Genomic DNA, 23,475 nt, shown 5'->3' with positions numbered 1-23,475 from the left:
TATACTCGAGTGTAGGGGAGGCACTTTTTTAGAGATATAAAGGCTATCAAGGTATGAAGCCTGCCATTAGTACCAGGCTGGCCATATGTCAGACTATGAGCGGACATGGTGCTACATGCTTGTGATATTTCTCTCTCTATATTTCATTTTATTTTGTATTTATTTATCTGTACATTTGTATTAGCGCGCAAAGCCCATAGGCATCTAGGCGCTGGTTACAGGATCAGAACGGACATATTGTAGAACAGGTGAGACGGTAGGGATAGGGCTTAGTTGAACAGCAAAGTTTTGCAATGCTTTCTGAAGACACTGTAGGAAGGTTCACCTCTCAGGTGTGGAGGGAGCTTGTTCCAGAGAGACAGAGCCTAGACAGGGAAGCTGGATCCACCACCTTTGGAACGCTTGGATCTAGGGGTGACAAGGCGGTGTCTGTAGGCAGTTCTTATGGGTCTTTCTGAAACATGTTGTTTTAGTTTGTCTGCAAGGTATCTTGGTGCGTCTTTCGAAAGACAACAGTGTCCAAGGGAGAGAACTGATATGTGGTCCCGTTTGCCAATGTCAAGAGCCGCTCTGAGCACATAGTTCTTGGTTGTTTGCAGTTTGTGAAGGTTTTTTGCCGAGGTGCCACAGAGTAAAAAGTTACAATAGTCGAGTTTCGAACCTATGAGTGCTCGGGCAACTTCCAGGCAGTTAGTGGCGGTGAGAAAGGGTTTGCTAGCGTTGATCAGTTTGATGACATATCCTGACGCTGTTGCAATGTGGTTGAATTGGCGGGTCATAGTAAGGGATGAGTCCAGGTAGACCCCAAGGATCTTGACAGAAGGGGCAACGGATATCATGTGTCCATCAATGGTGAAGGATTTTTATTTCTGGGGTAACTTCTTTAGGCGGGCACGGGACCCAATGAGTAAGAGTTCAGTTTTATCATCATTGAGGCAAAGGCTGTGTGCGGCCATCCAGGATTGTATGGTCTCATAGATTTCGTTGATTCTGGACGTGTATGTTTGGTGGTCACTGGTGAGGAGGATAATAATTTGGGTGTTGTCTGCATAATTTGTCTATGAGATACCCAGGGTGCCAAGATGGTCGAACAGTGGCTTGGTGTAAACGTTGTACAGGGTAGTGGACACACATGAGCCTTGGGGTACTCCGCAGGAGTTGGGTGTGGGAGAGGCGGTGGCTTCCCCTGCAAAAACTCTGGTGGATCTGTTAGACAGGAATGAGGCGATCCATTTGGTAGCTTCGGGGGAGAAGTAGGCAGCAGAGTAGAGGACTTGACAGAGGATTTTGTGATCTTCGAGGTCAAATGCTGCCGAGAGGTCAAGGAGTAGGAGTAGGGAAATGGTGCCTGAGTCATTGGCCTGATCAAGCTGTTTTTTAGGTCAAGGAGGGCTGTTTCAGTCCAATGCTTGGGGCAGAAGCCTGACTGGCGGGAGCCTAAGATATGTTGTTGTTCAAGGATCGCTTGTATTTGTAAGTAGGCCACTCGGTTCATAATTTTGAAGAGGAAGAGTACTGTAGTGATGGGGCGGTAGTTAGATCGGCAGGCTGGGTCAAGGGTAGGTTTTTTCAGGAGCAGTCAGATCCAGGATTCTTTGAGTGTAGCTGCGTGATTTTGCCTGTAAAGCTGTTTAGGATTTTGTCATACCATGCATTATCTTTCAGGCCAGCAGCCGGCGGTGAAAGGGGGGTTTCTAACTCCCGCAGGATAGAGAAAAGCTCTTGCGAGCTGGATGCTGCATTAGCGATTCTTTTGTTAGATATATATAATTATGCATTTCGGGTACAGACATACATATGTTCATGTATAACCAGTGCCTTAAGTGGCACCACAAATCGAGCCGGGGCTCATCGAGGGGGCGTGGCCTAACAGCGGGGGTCTTGATGGCCCGTTAGGCCACGCCCCCTTGACGAGCCCCGGCTCAATGGGCTACTGCCACCCCTGCCAGGCAGCCTTTTGTAGAGATTAGCACCCGCTCCCCTATGGGGGAGAGGGTGCTGATCTCTGCATTTATTTTGTGTAGGCTTGCCTGGCAGGGGACAGCGCCTCGCCTATTCAGCCTTAATGGTGGTGCTGCCCCTCGCCAGCTGGGGAGGGGCAGCACCACCATTAAGGCTGAAAGGGTGAGGCCACTGGAATCAGAGGCCTTTTTCCTAAATACTGAAACTCCCGCAAATCCGCGGGAGCTCCAGTATTTAGAAAGCAAGGCCTCTGCTTCCAGCGGCCTCACGTTTCTCCACAATGGTGGCGCCGGCCGACGGGAATCTCTTGATTAAAGGGATGCCTCGCAGGTGCGGCGCCACCATTATGGCTGAAAGGCATTTTTTTCTGTAGCCTGAAGCTCTCGCACACGAGCGAGAGCTTCAGGCTGTAGAAAAAAATGCCTTTTCGTGTAGTGGCCGGGGCTGTCAGGGGAGATTACTGGGCCCCGGCAGGGCCCCGCCTCAAAACGAAATTTCGGAGACTGCCGGGGCTGAGCCCCGGCAGGCCCCGGCCCACTTAAAGCCCTGTGTATAACTATAGGCTCTTGCCTGTATTGTATGCAGTTGGTTTGGCTCATACCCTGGAACTGCATAGGCCGGCCACTGTGGGGTTCTATTTGGAAGAAATGACAGTCAGGAGGGACGGTTGACAGATTTTCCCTTGCTAGACCATTACCAGGCTAGCTAGCCCCTTCCAGTCTGGCTAAGCCTGCATGTCGAGCATATCCTATCTGCTGGTCTTCTGCTGTGGGGAGTGAAAGTGCAGCCTGGAGGAAGTCTGTAATTCTGCTTGCACTTTGAAAAGGTCGATTTTGTAGTATGGACCAGTTCAGAAGCTTTATTAACTTTCAGCTGGTAGAAAACTTATTTATGTTCCACAAGGCATTTGGGCTTTTTGGAACATTTCAAGTAATGCTCCTCTCTTGGTAGCTTTATGTGTAATTATTATTTTAGCCAGCTTATTTTTAATCATCCTGTTGTACCTTTCAACCAACCGTGCTGATTTTTAGTGGTGGGAGCATTGCAGTTTCTGCTCTATCTGGAGTGCTCTGCAAGTCCCCTCTCACTGTTTATTCTTTACAGGGACACCAAATCAGGGGACAAAATCCCTTATCCACAGTTTCACTGCTGTAGTAGTATCAGCCTTGCTGCTGGGGTACCCCCCGACTCAATCCAAAAAGTTTTCCACAATAACCAACAGAAACTGGTTCCCACAACATATCTGCAAGCGGATAACATCAGCTTGTGCATTTGAGAAAGGATCCCAGGGGTGAGGATACACTGCTGGGGTTGTGTTCACTGCTTTACTTACATTGTGCTGCTGACAAATAATGCATTGTCTACAGTACATATGTGCAATTAAGGAGAACTCTGGTGCATACCAGCCTTCATTGGTACAGGCAATCATGCACACTTTTTTTTATACATGGATACGCATGTGATAAATAGGAGCCAAGTAGGACAACAGTACTGCTGGTGCTCACTAGGCAATAATTTCGGTCCTAACGAAGATGATCAGAGTACAGGTGGCACCCAATTTTACACCAAGAGCTTTTTTCTGACTTTGGGGGAGCATCCTGCTGCAATGAGAAGAAACATGGGGACTGCATCTGACTTTTTTGTGCTAGCACTTATTCAGTCTGAGAGATGGAAACAAATGCTGGTTTAACAGCAGCATCCTCTAAAGAGTTTCCTTTTCATACCTTGTCATGATGTGGTTGTTGTGCTGCACATTTCACTATAACGATTTAATTTGTGTAGCCCCATATTTTTTTTATAGCCCTGGCCCATTGGCTTGTCCATCACCACTAGGCTAGGTTGAGACCACTCGACCCTCTAGGCAAACTGCAATAGAAATCCCTCATTACGAGTGAGCCGGACTGGAAAAATGCCAGGATAAATGCTGGTACCACCCGCTCTGGCATTTTTTTTCCAGACCCGCTCACTCTGAGTCTTCCGCTAGGGGCAGTCAACTACCAGCAGGCCTGGCCTGCCGGGTGTTCAGGCCCCTACAGGCAGAGTAATCATTGAAGCACTAGCCCCGTTTGCAGCGGTGCCAGTGCTTCAGTAGTTCCAGTCGCATGCAGTCCTAATAGACTGCATGGAATGGGAAGTCACCGCAGTTGAAGGTGCCTGTAATATCCCATAGATCTGGGATATCGGGCGCCGGTAACAGTAAGCCAAGTCTGCCGGTAACGGCAGACTCATAATGAGGGCCGTCATCATCTCTCTCCACTACGCACAAAGAAAATTGGATTCCCCCTGAGTTCTTACCCAGACCATGTCACTGTGTTTTCACAAATGACACAAATGACACCAGACACGAAGCTGACTTTTTCCAGGTCCAAACAGGGCCTTCTGCTTTAAGAACAACAATAAACATGGCTAATATAAAAAGCAGTACACTCTGCCCATTTTGCACCCATGAACTCTTCGAGTGAAGTTTCAGCAGTCTATTTCTGCACTCATAATATGGCTGTATTAGTGCACATTAGCCAGGGCACACTGCAATTGCCATTAGATAATGCTAGTTTGTTGTGTACTATTGCGCATGTATTATCGGAATCCCTTATTAATGATTTTACAATATTTTCTGTTGCATAAAAAATGGAGGAGGCATTTTGTTTACTTGATAAACAACCGTAGAGCAGGCAAAGACAGTACAGAATCGAGGGATTAACTGACACATACAATAATTCACTGGATTAGAGCAAGGAGGGGGTTGTTGCTCATTGATCTGTGAGGATATCTTGGGCTGTACACGTTTATATGTGCATAATGATAGCATAAAACGTTATGCAGGTCTCCCACTCAATGATGAATTCCTAGTTGGAGGTTTGCTCTCAGTAGAACACAGAACGTACTATCGACAGGGTGTTAATATTGACCTTAGACCATATCCCCAGCACATGGCATTTTCAATTCCATCCCTAGTGAAGGGGATCTAGTAGAGGGGGGCTATGATTCTACCTCTTTGCAAGTTCAGCAGTCTTCCGTCCCAGACAGCAGATGCCACCCAGACCTATTGCTTGGGAATGGCACAGACCTAGGACTCGAGGCAGTAGATTGGCCAATGGTGCACCTTGAGTGCAGGGACATCTTGACCTCTAGCCACAAGGAGGATACCCCAACTGCACTAGAGGTGCAAACATTATCAAGCAACATCACTGGTTCAGCCAATAATACCCAAGATGATTGGTTCCATGTGTTTATATCCCCGCAAAAATATCTCCATCCAAATATATTGCCATATTTTTGCGGCGATATTAAAGCATGGAACCTGCGGGGGACACCCCTGCAATCTCTGCCCCTAAAAACTCCCAAAATTATCCCCCCCAAAAATATCACCACTGGCCGTTCCAGACGACCATATATATGGCGATATTTTTGGTGGGGACAATATGTAGTGATACCAGATGATTCTGGGTGTAGATTTATAAAAACATACCAGATTGCATGTTTCCAGGAAAACTGGGCCACCACATGGATTAATTTACAGGGGTATGCTACTTATGACATCCCTGCAGAAAAGGGGGGTGGAGGCAAAGGGGAAAACCGAAAGGGCTCACAACATATGTAGAGTCATCTCTGTCTGCCTTAATCGAAGTAGTGGATAGTGGTAGCATTGAGGTACAAGAACCACATTTTTAATTCAGAGATGGGCTGGAACTATTTCTTGTTAATTCGTACAATAGGCAATTGGCAGGGATTGGGATGAAGGCCATCCGTGGCACGAAAGCATGCGTTTAAACCTGGAAGAGCAGCCATCAGAGAGATGACTATATTATAGTAACTGGCAGCCTAAATTTGCAGTATGAACCCTTAGAAGCAACTAAAGAGCTGCTAGAGGAAGAAGACTTGGGTTGGGACAGCCCAGACTTAATAACTAAATGACCAAAGAGGCAGCACAAGAATGGCCTTGAAGATGCATGTATATGGTCCTCCCTAATCCTTAGCACATGTAGTAGGAGGACAATTTGAGACCGGACCACAAAAGTAACCTTTGCTAGTGGTTTTCAACTTCATGTTAGTAAAGCTTGAGTGATGAGTATCGATGAAGGGTTTTGAGGTGATCCCTAAAGCTGATAATGATCATCGCCCCCCTTGCATTAATTTAGAGAATACCCATGCAATATCGTGAGCTTAACCCAGATAGCATAAGGAGCATACCAATTAATATGGCTGGACAGGCCAGCTGCACACTAAAATGGGATGCCATTGCCAAAGCAACTGGGTTGCCAACTGTTTACGTGGAACAAAATACCTACTTGGAGTTGGTCCTTGGCAATCTAACAATATCAAATGAAGTAATCTTGAATTCTTACAGGGATGTTACTGATAGAATCTGACACATGAGAGGAAGGAAATCAGCACTACTATCCATCACCTAAAAACTAACACTCACTCCAACATCACCTTAGCACTAATACTACTCGACCTTTTAGCAGCCTCATAAAAATAAACAAGAAATAGGAATCAGCAACACAGCTTTGCTATGGATAAAATCATTTCTAATTGAATGAATGGAAACAACCTGACTAACTCTCTTCAGCTCGTAAGCACACACACCAACCTGTAGGGTTTCACAATGCTCATCCATCTTGCCAATACTCACAAATCATCTATAAAATCAATAACACCGTAGAACTACCCCATGCCCTTACCTACTGCCTCACACAAATAAACAGGTGGATGAACACCAACATCTTTAAACTCAACCCAGACAAAAAAGAAATCATGATCACACCCATCAACGCATCGAACCAGCATCACATTCCATGGCTTAATGAAATGGGACACTGACCAGAATCTTTCAAAGTAGTTAAAAATCTCAGAATATTAATGGACAACGCTCTAGCATTAGAATCGCAAGTCAACGCAGTAGTAAATCATTTTTTTTCCCTCTCTGCACAATCAAACGGATACTACCTTTCATCACCGTCCCCCACAGGACACTCGCCATCATCTCCCTCGTCATACACTCGCCATCATCTCCCTCGTCATACACTCGCCATCATCTTCCTCGTCATGTCGAGGACAGACTAAGCCAATAGCTTCTACCTTGGAATGCTGCACTACCTCACCAAAGAACTACAACTGATATAAATAACACGGCATCAAGACTACTCCTCAGACGGGCGTTTCAACCAAAACAAAACAATGTAGCCTACACGGGCACACTGACATTTCTCACCATCAGCCCTACTTAAACTCTCCATTCTCCTACAAACACACCGTTCAACCAACAAATACACACAACCATACCCCTAACACAGCACCAAATTGAATTCACACTGCAAACTGCACACCCTCCGACATCCCACTCAATCATAAAACACTCAATCTCCAACACTGCATCACAGATACACAAAACACTCCTATGCAGACCCACACAACAAAACAACACCAAACCTAAGCAAACCAAAACACAGTAACCCTTTTTTCCAAACAGAAGATACAAGCTTCGGAGTACCAGCACTTTTGTGCTATCAGTCTCCATGCCACTAACTAACCCTCCTCTAGACCTCTTTCCTTTTCAGATTCGCCCGAGGGCCTGGAGGCCATGAAATGGCAGCGGGGAATGGTATTAATCTCCTTAACATTTACATTAGCAAAGCATGTACGATGGTTACAAATTAGTCAATAAAGAAGCCTGCATGGTTTGATTATGAGTGCAGTGAAGCTAAATAGCATGTTCTCTGCTGTGTGAGAAACGTAGATACCTTTCATTGAGCAGCCTTACAGCGAGCAGTATCTAACCATAAGCAATTGGTGTCCATGACAAGAGCATTTTAATATTCTCTTACAAAAAAACATGCCAATAGAAACAAAGAAAATACCATTCAGCGGCATGTTAGCCACTTTAATGTTAATATTGAAATAATGGCAAATATTGGTACTAACAAAATCTCATTGTTTTTCTGTTTCTTCCCTTTTTATTTCCAAATAAATGTTTTAAATGGATTGTTAACAATAATGCACATTTGGATCCTGTATCATTTCAGTAGTAAAAGGATGATGTTAAATGAATGTATAGCATTGAAGATTACCAGTGGTCGAAACACGTGTTGGCAGTAAAGTTTCATACATTATGAAACTGCGTTAGAATTTTTTTTTTTCATGGTTTCATTGATGACGAACAGAAAATATTGTGAAATCATTAGTTAGGGAGTACAATAATATATACACGATAGTACACTGCCATATAGTTTTTACAAATAAATATCATATCCTTATCCCCTTTTTATCCTCCTAACATATCCCTCCTAATATCCCCGTGCCCTGGCATGCTCCTTCTCCCGGGGACCTGCTCTGTCAACCCACCCTTCCTTAGCGTTCTCTGTTGGGCACGAAAATCTCACACCGTTTAATGGGAGGCCACCACTCGACTACTTTGTTGTCGTTCACACATGAAGCAAGCTCCACTTTTCTTCAAAAGTGTGTAGTGATGATGTGGAGCAATTAAGAAAGGAGAACACTGCTAAGAGACCCTGAGAAGGAGAGAAAACCATTCACTCAAGACGCACCGAAGGCGCGGCAGAGAAAGCTAACCGGTCACAGAATTTCCACGGCCAGGGTATGTCCTTGCTGCAGCTGGAATCCAGGCTACTCACACATTAATGGCCCACCCACCCATTCATATGACTGTGGCATCCGATGCCCTCCTCCATGGCTTGCTGGCACTAACCATGCCTTGCTCACTGACTGACCATGTTATTGAGAGAGAGTTGCTTCCACTGACTAACTGCCTACATCTAACTGACTGATGGATATATTCTTAGAAGTTGCGCTCCTGTTGCTTTTGGGAACCAGACCTGAGGTGACGATTACAGATGAATAATTACAGACATGACTCCAGTCGGCGTCTGCCCAATGTGGCTCCATGCGTGCCCCAAAAGAGAAACATCACTTATAGTTAGCATTAATCTGATTAGCCCTATGGACCTTTGGGTCGGATTCCTGCCTGTTAGATGGGGCACTGCGGGGTTCAGAGGAAGGCGAACTGCACGCTGCCGATGCCCTCCCGAGGAGTCAACAGAACCGCGCCATGCATCACCCTGTGGACGAACATGGAGTCCACCCAGAGGATATCATTTTGAATAAGTTCAAGAAATAGAGACAGTTCATTACATTGGAATGCAATGGAGCACAAACTGGCAGCATGTCCCCTTCTACACTTCACCAAAGCAGCCCACCCTACGCTTCCAAATCACTCTCCTTTACGTCATTTCTAGAGCTGGCAAATGAACTTCCGGTCACTACTTTGAAGAGCCGGCCTACCAGTCCTGGGAAGGAGCAGCCTCATCCCACAGAGAGCGAATCCTTGCGTGTTAATCTTTGCTCCTTCTCGAAATGTCCAGATTCTTCAGTAGCCTTGAGGGCTACCTGCCACCTTGCCCCAACCCTCAGCATCTTTTCCATCCGTTCCACAGACCCATCAATTTTCTGCACAACACTGATATCATCTGCCTTCACCCACCGCTTGGGGGCAAAGCCCCTCCAGCAAAGCCAGACCCTATCACCGTGCCAGCAGCCCTAACGGCTGCGGCCTCACAATGTCTGTTAGAGTCACTAGTCAGCCTCATTATGAGTTGGGCGGTGTGGTAAAAATGCAGTGGTAATACTGTTACCGCTGCATTACCACACCACCTAACTATGAGTTTGACGGAAAATTGGAGAATTGACCTCCAAGTTTGAGCTGGAGTCAAACCGGCCACCTTTACACCAAATTTCGGTGAAATTACTTGCGCCTGTAACACTGACAAAATCTCCCATGAACTCCAAAGGGACACCATGAAATGGAGATTTACCCCGGCTACCACCACTTGTAATCCGACAGTAATTCCTGCCGGACCAAGTGGCGGTAACAGTAATCCCATTAGGTGGTATCACAGTGTATTTATCACTGAGATACCGCTAAACTTGTAATGAGGCCCACTGTTTTTCTTTTTCTGTGATTATCAGCTAAGCTAAAGAAAGGAAGGGTCATAAAAACAGAAAACAGGGGAATAGTTTCATTCTTTACAGTGGCTATATGATGAGCATTGTACATTTGAACTACTGATGACCACAAGCTCCAGTCACACCTCCCCCAGAGACCTATCTCAGAGCCCCTCACTGTGAGATCCTGCCAGAAACTGCTGCCTTAACCCCTTTTCCTGTCACTGCAAGGTGGGTCCCCCCCCCCAGGTTACATAGGGTCCCCCGCACAGGACTGTCCCTTGAGGTGAAGAATGTGGCATCACAGTACACAGCAGCTGAACAATGTAGCGTGAAGATGTCAACTCTTAAGTCAGGAAGAGGAAGAAGTAACAGAAATAAGTGTTGTGAATAGTAAGCACATAGAAATGCCTACACTGCACGACTCAGAAAGGAGCTCTGAGAGCTGAGAGACGGAGTAAAGCTTGCGACTATGCGGGCTCCAGATAGGTGAACATAGGGGAAGTAGGAGGAAGGCGCGGTGGGCCTGGTGCTTTTTTCTCCTACTACTGGGTATCTAGGGGGTCGTTGCCCTGGAGATATTTGATTGGAATTAATGTGCAATCATTTAGTAATGCGAGCAACTGTGCTTCTATTCCAGGAAAAAACGTGTGCCACAGTATCACAAAGGAAGGCACACTCTCGGGAGTCGTATCATCGTTTCTTTGCTTATGTGATCTCACTAATATACACCATTGTTAAGGTTTCCAGTTGACTCCATGCCACTGGGGACGCCATACTCCAGTCCTGGACTTTGCTTTTACTTTAGATTTAAGGAAAGGACATTGCTGTGCATTTCTGTTACATTTTGACTTAATCAACGGGCGAACCTTACAGACTAGAAACAGATTTGCACAAATATCATATTACACATAGAAAAGCGAATTGGGAGGGCTACCTTAAGGCCATTGTAGTGAAATAACATGACCCAAGACCTCCCAGATTGCACATGGCAGAGAAATGTAAGCAGTTGACTGGACTATGGAGTCCCCATAACATGGAGTCGGTGGACAGTCATAATATCGAAAAAAAAATGTCGACAGACAAAAATGTCGACAAAAAAATGTCGAAAAAAAAAATGTCGACTTTCGTTTTTTTTAATTATATATTTATTTTAGGGGTTCGGGAGTTAAAAAAAAGGGAAAAATTAAAAAAAAATTAAAAAAGGAGGGTTGGGGGGGAACCCCCCCATTAAAAAAAAAAATGCATTGAAAAAAAAAGTCGACATTTTTTTTTTCGACATTTTTTTTTCGACATTTTGACTGTCAACATTTTTGTTGTCGACATTATTTCTATAAACCCATGGAGTCCTCTGGTAACCCGAACCACTGCATTCCCCAATGTGTGTCACACAAGAAGCTAAGTGTGCTGTGCTGGGAAATGGCTGACTTGGCAAATCCGGAGGTAAGTGATCGCGGACTTGGAATAGCGGCGGTGTGATTTTGACTGATTATGCCATTGCACTCTTTGGTTCTAATAATCAACATTCAAACATTGGACTGAAATGGCCCTCTGGCAAATGCATTCACTTATTCTTGACACGCCGCTGACTAGCGCTTCGGTTCCAATAATATGATGAGCCTATGAATTGGTTTAGCGTGAGAAGGGCGCAGTGAAAATGTATGTGGCTATTTTTAGTTTTCTAATAGAGCTATGGTTTAATTGCACGTGCGTCTGAGTATGCCAAGGGGCCCATTAACACCTGTGTGCAGCCATACATCTTTCTAGGTTAAAGCAAGAACAGCGCTTTAAATTAGCCCCGAAGGCTTTCATTAATAATGAATGCACGGATAAAATTCCAAATCTATTACTACAGAAGGAAAGACAGAATAATAACATACTATTCAGTGTGCCTCATTGCTGGTATTCGCCATGCTAATACCACCAACAGAGCCGGCCGTAGGGCAGGGCGTGCCGGGCGACCGGCCGGGGCGCCAGCTCCGGGGAGCATTTCAGGCGCTACCCCGCGCTGGTGAGTTGGAGAAGTGTCATTTTGAAATTTCTGTGGATGCATTTAACAAGAACAGGGTACTGGCTCCCTATTGAGATAATTGCCACCGTGCTCTGGCACAGGAGTGGGGCGATAATCATCTTAATAGAATGCCGCAGCACCCTTTTGTTGTTAAACGCGCCGCCTCCCGCAAGCGCATTTCATTTTAAAATGACATTTCTCCCAACACAAAAAGAAACATTTGGTGACTCCACCCCTTCCCCGGTGGGAGGGGGGGCAGCAAATTGTTCTTTTTCTGACCGTGGCGATGCTGCTACTAAGACCGGTACTGACTCCCAAACTGTATTGGAATGGCCGCCAGTGGTCGTGGTAATTCTCTGCACACGTGTGCGTGTTCATTATTTCCAATTCCAAAGTCCCATACGACTTCCTTGGGGAGTGGCAGTATTATTACCGCCATTGAAAGTAGAGGAAGTACCTCCGATCACAAGCAGGAGGTTCTCTTGCCCACGGCCCTCATTATAAGTTTGCCAGTGCAGAGTTCTTACCGGCACCTCTTCCGGACAGGCAAACTGCAAGTCTGCAGTTAACTACCGGCAGGACTGACCTGCCAGTAGTACAAGCCCCTACTGGCAGATTTTTCACTGAAACCCTGGCACCGTCACTAACAGTGCCGGTGCTTTAGTGTTCCCATTCCCATGGAGTCTTATGGGACTCCACAGAATGGGAACTTACTGTTCCTCTGCCGTCCGTAATATCGGGCAGCGGAAACGGTAAGCCAAGGTTGCCGGGAGGCCGCCCGGCAACCTCATAATGAGGGCCATAATCAGGGAGAGCAGTGAAATGGGCAGCAGTACAGCCTTTTCTTTTTAGAACTACAGCCAAACCCGTACTGAGCTTGCATAAAATGATTCCAAAAAACCTATAGATCTGTAATGGGTGAGGCATGGCAACATAGACAGACAAAATGGAGGGAAGGGATGTTTTATGAGAATTATTTAATTTCAATTATTGTCCTGCTTTAACTGCAAACCACTGTAATGTAAACTATCTAGCCCCTCTTGGTCCGCTATCTAGCCCCTCTTAGTCCGTGCCAAGGCTTTAATTTTGTTTTTTGGCCGTGTGTTGGAGCCCAGTCCCTTCGTGCTCGATCCCTCTCCTCACTTCCTTGTTCCCTCCCTCCCGCCTCCCAGCCCGCCCACCTCCCCTGATTGGTAGCCTGCTCCGTGTGCTTTGGGCCTAACAGCCGTGGTCTCTCCGTGCATGCATCCTTATTTGTGTCGGTGCAAGGTGAGTGGACCTGAAATCTAGCCCCCCTTGGTCCGTGCCAAGGCTTTAATTTTGTTTTTTGGGCGTGTGTTGGAGCCCAGTCGCTTCGTGCTGGATCCCTCTCCCCACTTCCTTGTTCCCTCCCTCCCGCCACCCAGCCCGCCCACCTCCCCTGATTGGTAGCCTGCTCCGTGTGCTTTGGGCCTAACAGCCGTGGTCTCTCCGTGCACGCATCCTTATTTGTGTCGGTGCAAGATGAGTGGACCTGAAATCTAGCCCCTCTTGGTCCGTGCCAAGGCTTTAATTTTATTTTTTGGCTGTGTGTTGGAGCCCAGTCCCTTCGTGCTCGATCCCTCTCCCCACTTCCTTGTTCCCTCCCTCCCGCCTCCCAGCCCGCCCACCTCCCCTGATTGGTTGAGTCGCCAGCGCTCTCCAGGCCGTGCCCTGATTGGCTAGCAGGCCCTGAGTTACCAGCCATTACAGACCCTCCCAGGGCAGCCCCCTGCCCGGCAGCCCCCTGCGACTAAGGACCCTGGGACAAAGGACAGCTCATACAGAGACAGCTCCCAACCGTATCTGCAGGTATCCGCAGGAGAAGCAAGAAGCCAACAATAAGTAAGTGGGGGAAGGGCAGGGCCTGAGGCAATCACTTCACGCCATACTACCCAACCATGCATCTAACAAAGCATTAACTCTGTTTTACAATCATTGCTGTAGCATACTTACACTTGGAAACTCGAATCTATACATGTATGAGTAGATTTAAATGTGCGCCCAATAGCCTCCCTTAAAAATTACATCTTGAAGTGCGCACAATAACCTGTCTGTGGAAAACCACATTTAGAAGTGTGCTCAATAGCCACCATTGAAACCGCATCATTTGCTATAGAAGTGTACCCAATTGCATTTAGAAGCTGTGACCATTTGCATTAGAAGTGTACCCAATTGCATTTAGAAGGTGTGACCATTTACATTAGAAGTGTACCCAATTGCATTTAGAAGCTGTGACCATTTGCATTAGAAGTGTACCCAATTGCATTTAGAAGCTGTGACCATTTGCATTAGAAGTGTACCCAATTGCATTTAGAAGGTGTGACCATTTACATTAGAAGTGTACCCAATTGCATTTAGAAGCTGTGACCATTTGCATTAGAAGTGTACCCAATTGCATTTAGAAGCTGTGACCATTTGCATTAGATAGAAGTGTACCCAATTGCATTTAGAAATTGTGCCCAATAGCCTTTCTGAGAAAGTAGAATTTAGAAGTGTACCCAATTACATTTAGAAGCTGCGACCATTTGCATTAGAAGTGTACCCAATTGCATTTAGAAATTGTGCCCAATAGCCTCTCTGAGAAAGTAGAATTTAGAAGTGTACCCAATTACATTTAGAAGATGTGACCATTTGCATTAGAAGTGTACCCAATTGCATTTAGAAATTGCGCCCAATAGCCTCTCGGAGAAAGTTGAATTTAGAAGTGTACCCAATTGCATTTAGAAGCTGTGACCATTTGCATTAGAAGTGTACCCAATTGCATTTAGAAGCTGTGACCATTTGCATTAGATAGAAGTGTACCCAATTGCATTTAGAAATTGTGCCCAATAGCCTTTCTGAGAAAGTAGAATTTAGAAGTGTACCCAATTACATTTAGAAGCTGCGACCATTTGCATTAGAAGTGTACCCAATTGCATTTAGAAATTGTGCCCAATAGCCTCTCTGAGAAAGTAGAATTTAGAAGTGTACCCAATAACATTTAGAAGATGTGACCATTTGCATTAGAAGTGTACCCAATTGCATTTAGAAATTGCGCCCAATAGCCTCTCGGAGAAAGTTGAATTTAGAAGTGTACCCAATTGCATTTAGAAGCTGTGACCATTTGCATTAGAAGTGTACCCAATTGCATTTAGAAGCTGTGACCATTTGCACTAGAAGTGTACCCTATTGCATCTAGAAACTGTGACCATTAGCATTGGAAGTGCACCCAATTGCATTTAGAAGCTGTGACCATTTGCATTAGAAGTGTGCCCAATTGCATTTAGAAGCTGTGACCATTTGCATTAGAGGTATACCCAATTGCACTTAGAAGCTGTGACCATTTGCATTAGAAGTGTACCCAACTGCATTTAGAAGCTGTGACCAATTGCATTTAGAAGTTCTGACCAACAGCCTCCCTGAGAAAAATTGACCTTAGAAGTGCCCTCTCCAAGTAAATTGAATCTAGAAACCGACCGAATATCTTCTCGATATATAGGTGAACTCGGAAATGTACCTATTAAACTAATATCATCTCTGCCGCCAAATTGCATCTAGAGAGGATCAAATAGTCTAATATTGTTGCAGTCTCTGACCTGTTGAATCTAGAAGTGTGCCTAGAGGCGTACCCGATTCTAGAACTACAATCAGGAAACCCTCCTAATTCAACCTTAAAAGTCTGCACCAATCATGAGCGCACTCACCCCACCAGAGTCTCTCAGAAACAAGCCCTGTGGACCACCCCCACTCTCCGACCTGCCTTCACTCCCGCCCACTCGGTCCCAAATCACCCCACCCTCATCCACACTCGCCTCCACTCCCCTCTCCAAACACCAAGCCAGAGGAGCACGATGGGGAGCCTCTCACCCTAAGACCATTCATCCCCTGAATCCCACCACCGACCCGCCAGCATTGCCCATATCTCCTCCCCTCACTATCAGACATGGCACACCCCAACCCGAAATCACCCACCAACAACCCTGCCCTCATACCCCCACCACCTTCCCCCGCCGACCGCACTCTTTCCCCTCCCTAAAAACTGCACGCCTAGCCCTAGCACGAACCGAAGCTGCTTCCCTCTCCCCCTCTGACCCCCTACCCTCTCACACACACCAGTTGCAGCAAAGAAACTAAAGAGGAAACGCTCCTGGCCCCCCTCAATCTCTCAGCACTCCTCGCCCCCCCTGTACCGACCCACCACCTCTCTCCCGCAATCTCCGCCTTCCCCCATGGCCTCCCCCTTCCTGAAACCCCTCTCCCTTGATTTCTCATCAACTGCAACTGAAACTCCCAACCGCCCACACCTCTCCCTCAAATCCCCCTACCCAAACCCGGTCATCCTATCACACCCAACCACCCAGTACCCGCACGAAACCTGCCAATTTCACGGCCCGCCCACTATTCCCTTCCAGCATCACCCACCTTACCCCCCATTTCACTCTCTCCCCCACTGCCCCATCCCACTGCAGCACTGAGACCTACCTTACCTGCCGATCTGAAATGTATCCTATTTAACGCCCGCTCCGTAGCAAAAAACAGACATTACATCTATGACCTACTCGCCTCTGTCAAACCTGACCTAGTGTTCATCACTGAAACCTGGTTCAATCGCTAGTGAAGCCTTTCCCCCTGACTACTCCCTCATCCCACTGAACCGTCCGTCCAGAGGAGGTGGAGTAGCATTCGTATTCAAATCTCTCTTCCGCACCTCAACCATAGACAACCTACCCTCCATCCCATCCTGCGAATCTCTCCTCGTTAAACTTTCCCTCTCCCCATCGCTCTCACACAGCTTCCTAATAATCTACAGACCCCCGGGCTACGATAGACAATTCGCAAACAACCTCTGCGATTCCATCGCCACCCTCCAACTAAACCATCCCAACCTCACCCTCCTTGGTGACTTCAACATATGGCTCGACAACCCCACCAACCCTATGACACACTCCTAGGTTGACGGTTTAGATGCAATTAATCTCCAACCCCACATAAACGGACCGACCCACTACAAGGGACACACTCTAGATGCCATCTTTAGCTCCTACACCCTGATTCATTTAAAGCCCCCCACCCCAATCATCTGGTCTGATCACCTGATGCTCTCGTTCACCATCCACTCACCCAACCCCCTTCCCATACTCGCATCTGAACCTCCGAATTTACGCAAATGCTGGAAAAAACGAATGATCTCCCCGGACCTAGCCGAGGCGCTCCTCCATTCTCCACCACCCACCTGCCGTCCCAATAACCAACTAACCCAGGAGGCCTTTGACTCATGGCTCAACGCATCTCTCCTGCGACTCACCCCTCCATGTAAACCATCAACCCGCCGTGGCCCTTTCCCCAGATGGTTCACCCCTGAGCTGAAGACCACTAAACGAGTTTACAAATACCTAGAACGCAAATGGCAGAATGAGAAAACCCACGAGAGCAGGACCACCTTGGCCCGACACCTTTATCAATACAAAGCCGAAATTCGGAAAACAAAAAAAGCCCATTACAACTCCCGAATCCTAAACTGCAAAAACCCAAGTAAAGAACTCCACAAAATCATCTCAGAATTCACCAATCCGGGCTGTAATACAACCGTCCCGACCCCTTCACAATCACTCTGCGACTCACTCTCCCTCCACTTTTACAACACGGCTATCGAATGAACAAAAACTCTAAATACCAAACTGGCTCTACTACAGCCTCCGGGCAACCCTCTGCCCATTCCGGCAAGCCCTTCAGCCGCGACCTCTACGCAACCAACGTTCGAATCCTTTAGACCAATATCACCAGAACAATTTCTCAAACTTCTATCCGCTCGCAAACCCTCTGGATCACCACTGGACCCTTGCCCAGCCACAACCCTTAAAGACATTTTCGCTTCCACCTGCGCAGGCGAACACGCAAGATCTATCATAAATTCCTCCCTCTCCTCCGGTATCTTTCCCGACGCATTCAAAATAGTGCACGTCAAACCTCTAATAAAAAAACCTTCGCTCGACCCGCTCGAGCCCAAAAACTACCGCCCAATCTCAAACACCAGGTTCCTTGCCAAACTCATTGACCGAACCGCCTACTCTCAACTAAATGCCTTTGTCGAAACCAACAACCTACTAGACCCCGCCCAATCAGGTTTCAGATCACGTCACGGAACTGAAACCACCCTAACCTCGATCTGGGATGACCTTAAAATGACAGCAGACTCTGCGGGTTGCGCCGCATTAATCCTCCTCGACCTATCGGCCGCCTTTGACACGATCAATCACTCAATCCTCCTAGACCGCCTCCACTCCCTAGGAATTCGTGGAACCGCCCTTAAATGGATAGCTTCATTCCTCAAAGACAGGCACCAAATAACGACACTCTCCAGTTTTACCTCACAAGCCCGACCAGTCGACACGGGAGTCCCTCAAGGAGCATGTCTATCCACCCTCCTGTTCAACCTCTACCTGATCACCCTCCCTCCAATAATTTGTTCACACAACATCCTATGTTACAACTACGCCGACGACACCCAACTAATTCTAAAACTCCAGAACTCGAAACCCAACTCCCGACCTGACCTGGCATCCTGCCTCCTTGACATAGAACTCTGGATAGCCCAAAGCCACCTCCTTCTAAACCCCTCCAAAACAGAAATCATGGTCTGCGGCAACTCCGACCTTCTTCCGCACCCACTACCCTGGCCACCCGCCATGGGCAACTCACCGACACCCTCCAACACAGTGAAAAATCTTGGATGCACCCTGGACTCCGACCTAACACTCTCGCGCCAAGTCAACAATGTCTCAAAATCCTGCCACTACCACCTCAAAAACCTTAGGCGCATCCTTCCATACCTCTCATTTCCCAACAGAGTCTCCGCGGTCCAATCAATCGTCATATCAAGACTCGACTATGGAAACCCCCTATACCTCGGAATTCATGCCTACCAACTAAATAAACTCCAAAGAGCACAAAACGCAGCAGCCAAAATGCTACTTGCACTTGGTCCAAGAGACCACGTATCCCCTTGCCTTAAGACCCTGCACTGGCTTCCAGTAGCCCGTAGGGTGGCGTTCAAAACATTATGCCTCTCCCATCGAGCACTACATAAAACTGGACCTCAATATCTTCAAGACAAGCTAATACCTTACCACCCCACTCGCACCCTAAGATCAAGCTCAGCCGGCCTCCTAGTAATTCCTAAGACAAACTCAATCAGGTTAGGCGGATCATCATTCTCAGCCCTGGCCCCAACCCTGTGGAACTCGCTCCCATCCCACATCCGCCTAACTGAAGATCTAACGGCCTTCCGCAAACTACTGAAAACCTGGCTCTTCCCCTTAGACTAATCAGTCCCAAACTAGCTTCTGCACAATAACACCCACCCAGCAATCGACCTGAAGCAAGAAATGTACAGCTAAATAAACTCAAATGTAAACTATAAAGACAAACAGTACTAAATGAGCAATGTAATGTTGAGCGCGTAGAGCGGATGAGCGCAGATGAGAGCGGATGAGAGCAGAGAGCGGTTGAGCGGTGAGAACGGATGACTGCAAAGAGCGGATGTGGTTAGAAAACGGATGAGTGTGTAGAGCAGATGAGTGTGTAGAGCAGATGAGTGTGTAGAACGGATGAGTGTGTAGAACGGATGAGTGTGTAGATCGGATGAGTGTGTAGAGCGGATGAGTGTGTAGAGCAGACGAGTGTGGGGAGCGGATGAGTGTGGAGAACGGATGAGTGTGGAGAGCGGATAAGTGGGGACGAACGTAGAGGATTAATGCAGTTGCTGGATGAGTGTGGAGGGCGGATGAGTGTGGAGGACGGATGAGTGTGGAGGACGGATGAGTGTGGAGGGCGGATGAGTGTGGAGGGCGGATGAGTGTGGAGGGCGGATGAGTGTGGAGGGCAGATGAGTATGGAGAGCGGATGACTGGATGGAGCAGATGGGTGTATAGAACGGAAGAGTATGTAGAGTGGATGAATGTGGATGAATGTAGAGGATTAATGCGGTGGGCCGTTGAGTGTGGAGGGCGGATGAGTGTGGAGGGTGGATGAGCGTGGAGGGCGGATGAGTGTGGAGGGCGGATGAGTGTGGAGGGCGGATGAGTGTGGAGTGCGGATGAGTGTGGAGGGCGGATGAGTGTGGAGGGCGGATGAACGTGGAGGGCAGATGAATGTGGAGGGCGGATTAATGTGGAGGGCGGATGAATGTGGAGGGCGGATGAGTGCGGAGAACGGATGAATCTGGAAATCGGATGAGTGTGGAGAGTGGATGAGTGTGGAGAGCGGATGAGTGTGGAGAGCGGATGAGTGTGGAGAGCGGGTGAGTGTGGAGAGCGGATGAGTGTGTAGAGCAGATGAGTGTGTAGAGCGGATGAGTGGGGACAAATGTAGAGGACTAATGTGGTTGGCGGATGAGTGTGGAGGGCCGATGAGTGTAGAGGGCCGATGAGTGTGGAGGGCCGATGGGTGTGGAGGGCCGATGAGTGTGGAGGGCCGATGAGTGTGGAGGGCCGATGAGTGTGGAGAGCAGATGAGTACGAAGAGTGGATGAGTACGAAGAGCGGATGAGTGGGGAGGGCGGATGAGTATAGATAGCGGTTGAATGTAGAGTGTGGTTGAGTATGGAGAGCAGAAGGGCGTGGGGAAAGGAGGAGCGAGTAGAACGGAAGAGAGTGGAGAACGGAGGAGCCTGCTGAGCGAAGGAGAGTGCAGAGTGGAGGAGCGTGCAGAGCGGCTCAGCGTGCAGAGCGGCTGAGCGTGGAGTGCAGCTGAGCGTGGAGTGCAGCTGAGCGTGGAGTGCAGCTGAGCGTGGAGTGCGGCTGAGCGTATAATGCGGCTGAGCGTATAATGCGGCTGAGCGTGGAGTGCGGCTCAGCGTGGAGTACGGCTCAGTGTGGAGAGCTGACGAGCGGGGACGAGTGTAGAGGACTAACGCGGTTGGCGGCCGAGTATGATGAGCCGATTAATGTTGAGGAGCGATGAGTATGGAGAGCGAATGAGTGTGGAGAGCGGATGAGTACGAAGAACGGATGAGTCTAGAAATCGGACAAGTGTATAGAGCGGATAAGTGTATAGAGCGGATAAATGTATATAACGGATGAGTCTGTATAGCGAATGAGGGTACATAGCGGACGAGGGTGTAGAGCGGAAGAGTGTGGACGAGTGTAGAGGAATAACGCGGTTGGCAGATGAGTGTGTAGGACCAATGAGTGTAGAGGGCCGATGAATGTGGAGGGCTTATGAGTGTGGAGAACGGATGAGTATAGAGAGTGAATGTGTATGGAGAGCGGACGAGTGCGAAATACCGATGAGTGCGAAATGCAGATGAGTGTGAAGAGCGGATGAGTGTGAAGAGCGGATGAGTGCGAAGAGCGGATGAGTGTGAAGAGCGGATGAGTGTGAAGAGCGGATGAGTGTGGAGAGCGGATGAGTGTGGAGAGTGAATGTGTATGGAGAGCGGATGAGTGCGAAATGCGGATGAGTGCGAAATACAGATGAGTGTGAAGAGCGGATGAGTGTGAAGAGCGGAGGAGTGTGTAGAGCGGAGGAGTGTGGAGAGCTGATGAGTGTGGAGAGCGGACGAATTGCAGAATTGCAAGACGTCCGTATTATGCCTTGGAATGCATGGATCCTTTAAAAGAGCATACCTCATATCACACCCCACGCTTACTCTCTCCTTACACCACCACTCAACTAGAACACAGAGATACTATGACACCATTCGGTATAACTGTTCTCATATCAACATCTGCCGCTCACTCCCCATCACTCTAAGTAATCATTGCTGGTCTCGCACCCCCAGCCAGGCGTTCTCCTCAGGCCTAACGCTGCCACTCTCAGTCTGGATAATTACGGCCAGATCGAACACATACTCCTGACCGATCAGCCACCACACCTACCGCTAGGAAGCAGCTACCACAGGAATTTCGCACCAGCTGCACACATACCAGATGCGCACACGCACCTGTGGACTCTCTCTTCTCCCTCTACTGACCAGAACTTCGGTTCCCAAGGGCGTTCAACCTACCAGCGCCTTCAGACCATACCAATGGTATATAAGGCGCTATATAAGTGCAAAATAACATAACATAACATAAAGTGACATTATGTGTGGGTAAAACTGTGCGCAGTCAGTTCTAGTTAAAATCCGCTTCTCGCTTACGACTAGGAGAATTGGGACACACAGCCACTGCTTCCAGATTGTGTACTGCAACGCAGTGACAATAGACCTGCACTGCAAAGACTGCAAATACCCCCCTGCTCCCTCCGGGTCTTAGCTGTGCAGAGCAGAGACTGGAATCCTTTATAGATGGAGCTCCCCAAAGTCCTTAGTACTTCTCTGCCCCAATTGAAAAGAGAAACGTTAAACTGCCCATAAGCTCTTCTCACCAGCCCTGTGCCTCTTCACCAGCGGACTTTAAAAAAAAATGTGAAAGTGCGCTGGAAACCAGCAAAATCGATCACTTGCAAGTGACGCTTCCCTAGGTAAATTAGCACTCCCTAGTCATAAATCAGGGATGGCGTCATAGCCTTTTAACTTTTTCAATTCAAATGACCCTCTGGGGTTCCTCGAGCATCTGCCTGCGTTGGCAGTTTTATGACACAGAAACCAACTCCTTTATCTTGTGACATTATGTGCAGCACGCACATTGCAGGCTGCCTTTCCTAGCGCCCTCACTTCGTCAACTCCCTCTGCCAGTCTGTGGCAACATTCTCAACACCTTGTTGCCTTTCTATCCAGGCTTCTCCGAAATTAGAACCGTGCTGACAAAAAGTGATTAATAGCTTTTGAGCAGATATTTAGTGTTTGAGACCCCTGCTGGCTGCCTGTTCTGTGATAATCTGCAGATATTCACTACCTCACTGCATTGTTTTGACTTAATTATAATGTAAACACCCCCACAAAGCTTCTGACTGTTTTTCTCAGGTAAAGGTTTTATAAGGCAAAGGGGTGGGGATGGCATGGGGTGGGCAAACATCATGTTGAAAGGGGTCCCCACCAGCCGGGACACATCTTCAGCTGGCCCTGGCATAAATGCAGCACAACATGTAATAACAAATCACGACAGGAACAACATTTAACAAAGGAATCATAAAAATTGCTCTGAAAATATTGTTTTTCTAATCACAACAGTTTGTGTGTTAGAGAGCTTTTATTTGTAAATGTCCCTACGACTGTAGAACTTGGGCAACGCCACGTTGGTGCTAATTCATGCTCCATAATATACACCTAATTCTATTGATTTTATGTAGTTCCGGGACTTTTTTTTTATTGTCCCTACGGTTCGGCCATGTGTTTTTAAGCATAAATCGGTAGATCGTAGAAAACTTTCCTATGGACCTTACCCGACTTTTCGTCCATTAACGCACTCGAAATCAGCAGCCATTTTCTGATAATCCTATCATTTCCCCCCATCGACCTGGCTCACCTGCTTTTGCGGCACTAAATCAAATCCCCCGCCCCTGAGCCTGACATCAGCAGACGCGTACCGCCCATTTCCCAACGCCAAAGCACGTTTCGTGTCAACAATCGCTGCGCCTCAGCTAATGAAGTGTCGCCA

Source organism: Ambystoma mexicanum, chromosome 14 (assembly GCF_040938575.1).
Source record: "Ambystoma mexicanum isolate Mex_15411 chromosome 14, UKY_AmexF1_1, whole genome shotgun sequence".
Lineage (NCBI taxonomy): Eukaryota > Metazoa > Chordata > Amphibia > Caudata > Ambystomatidae > Ambystoma > Ambystoma mexicanum.
This window is presented reverse-complemented; position numbering follows the sequence as displayed.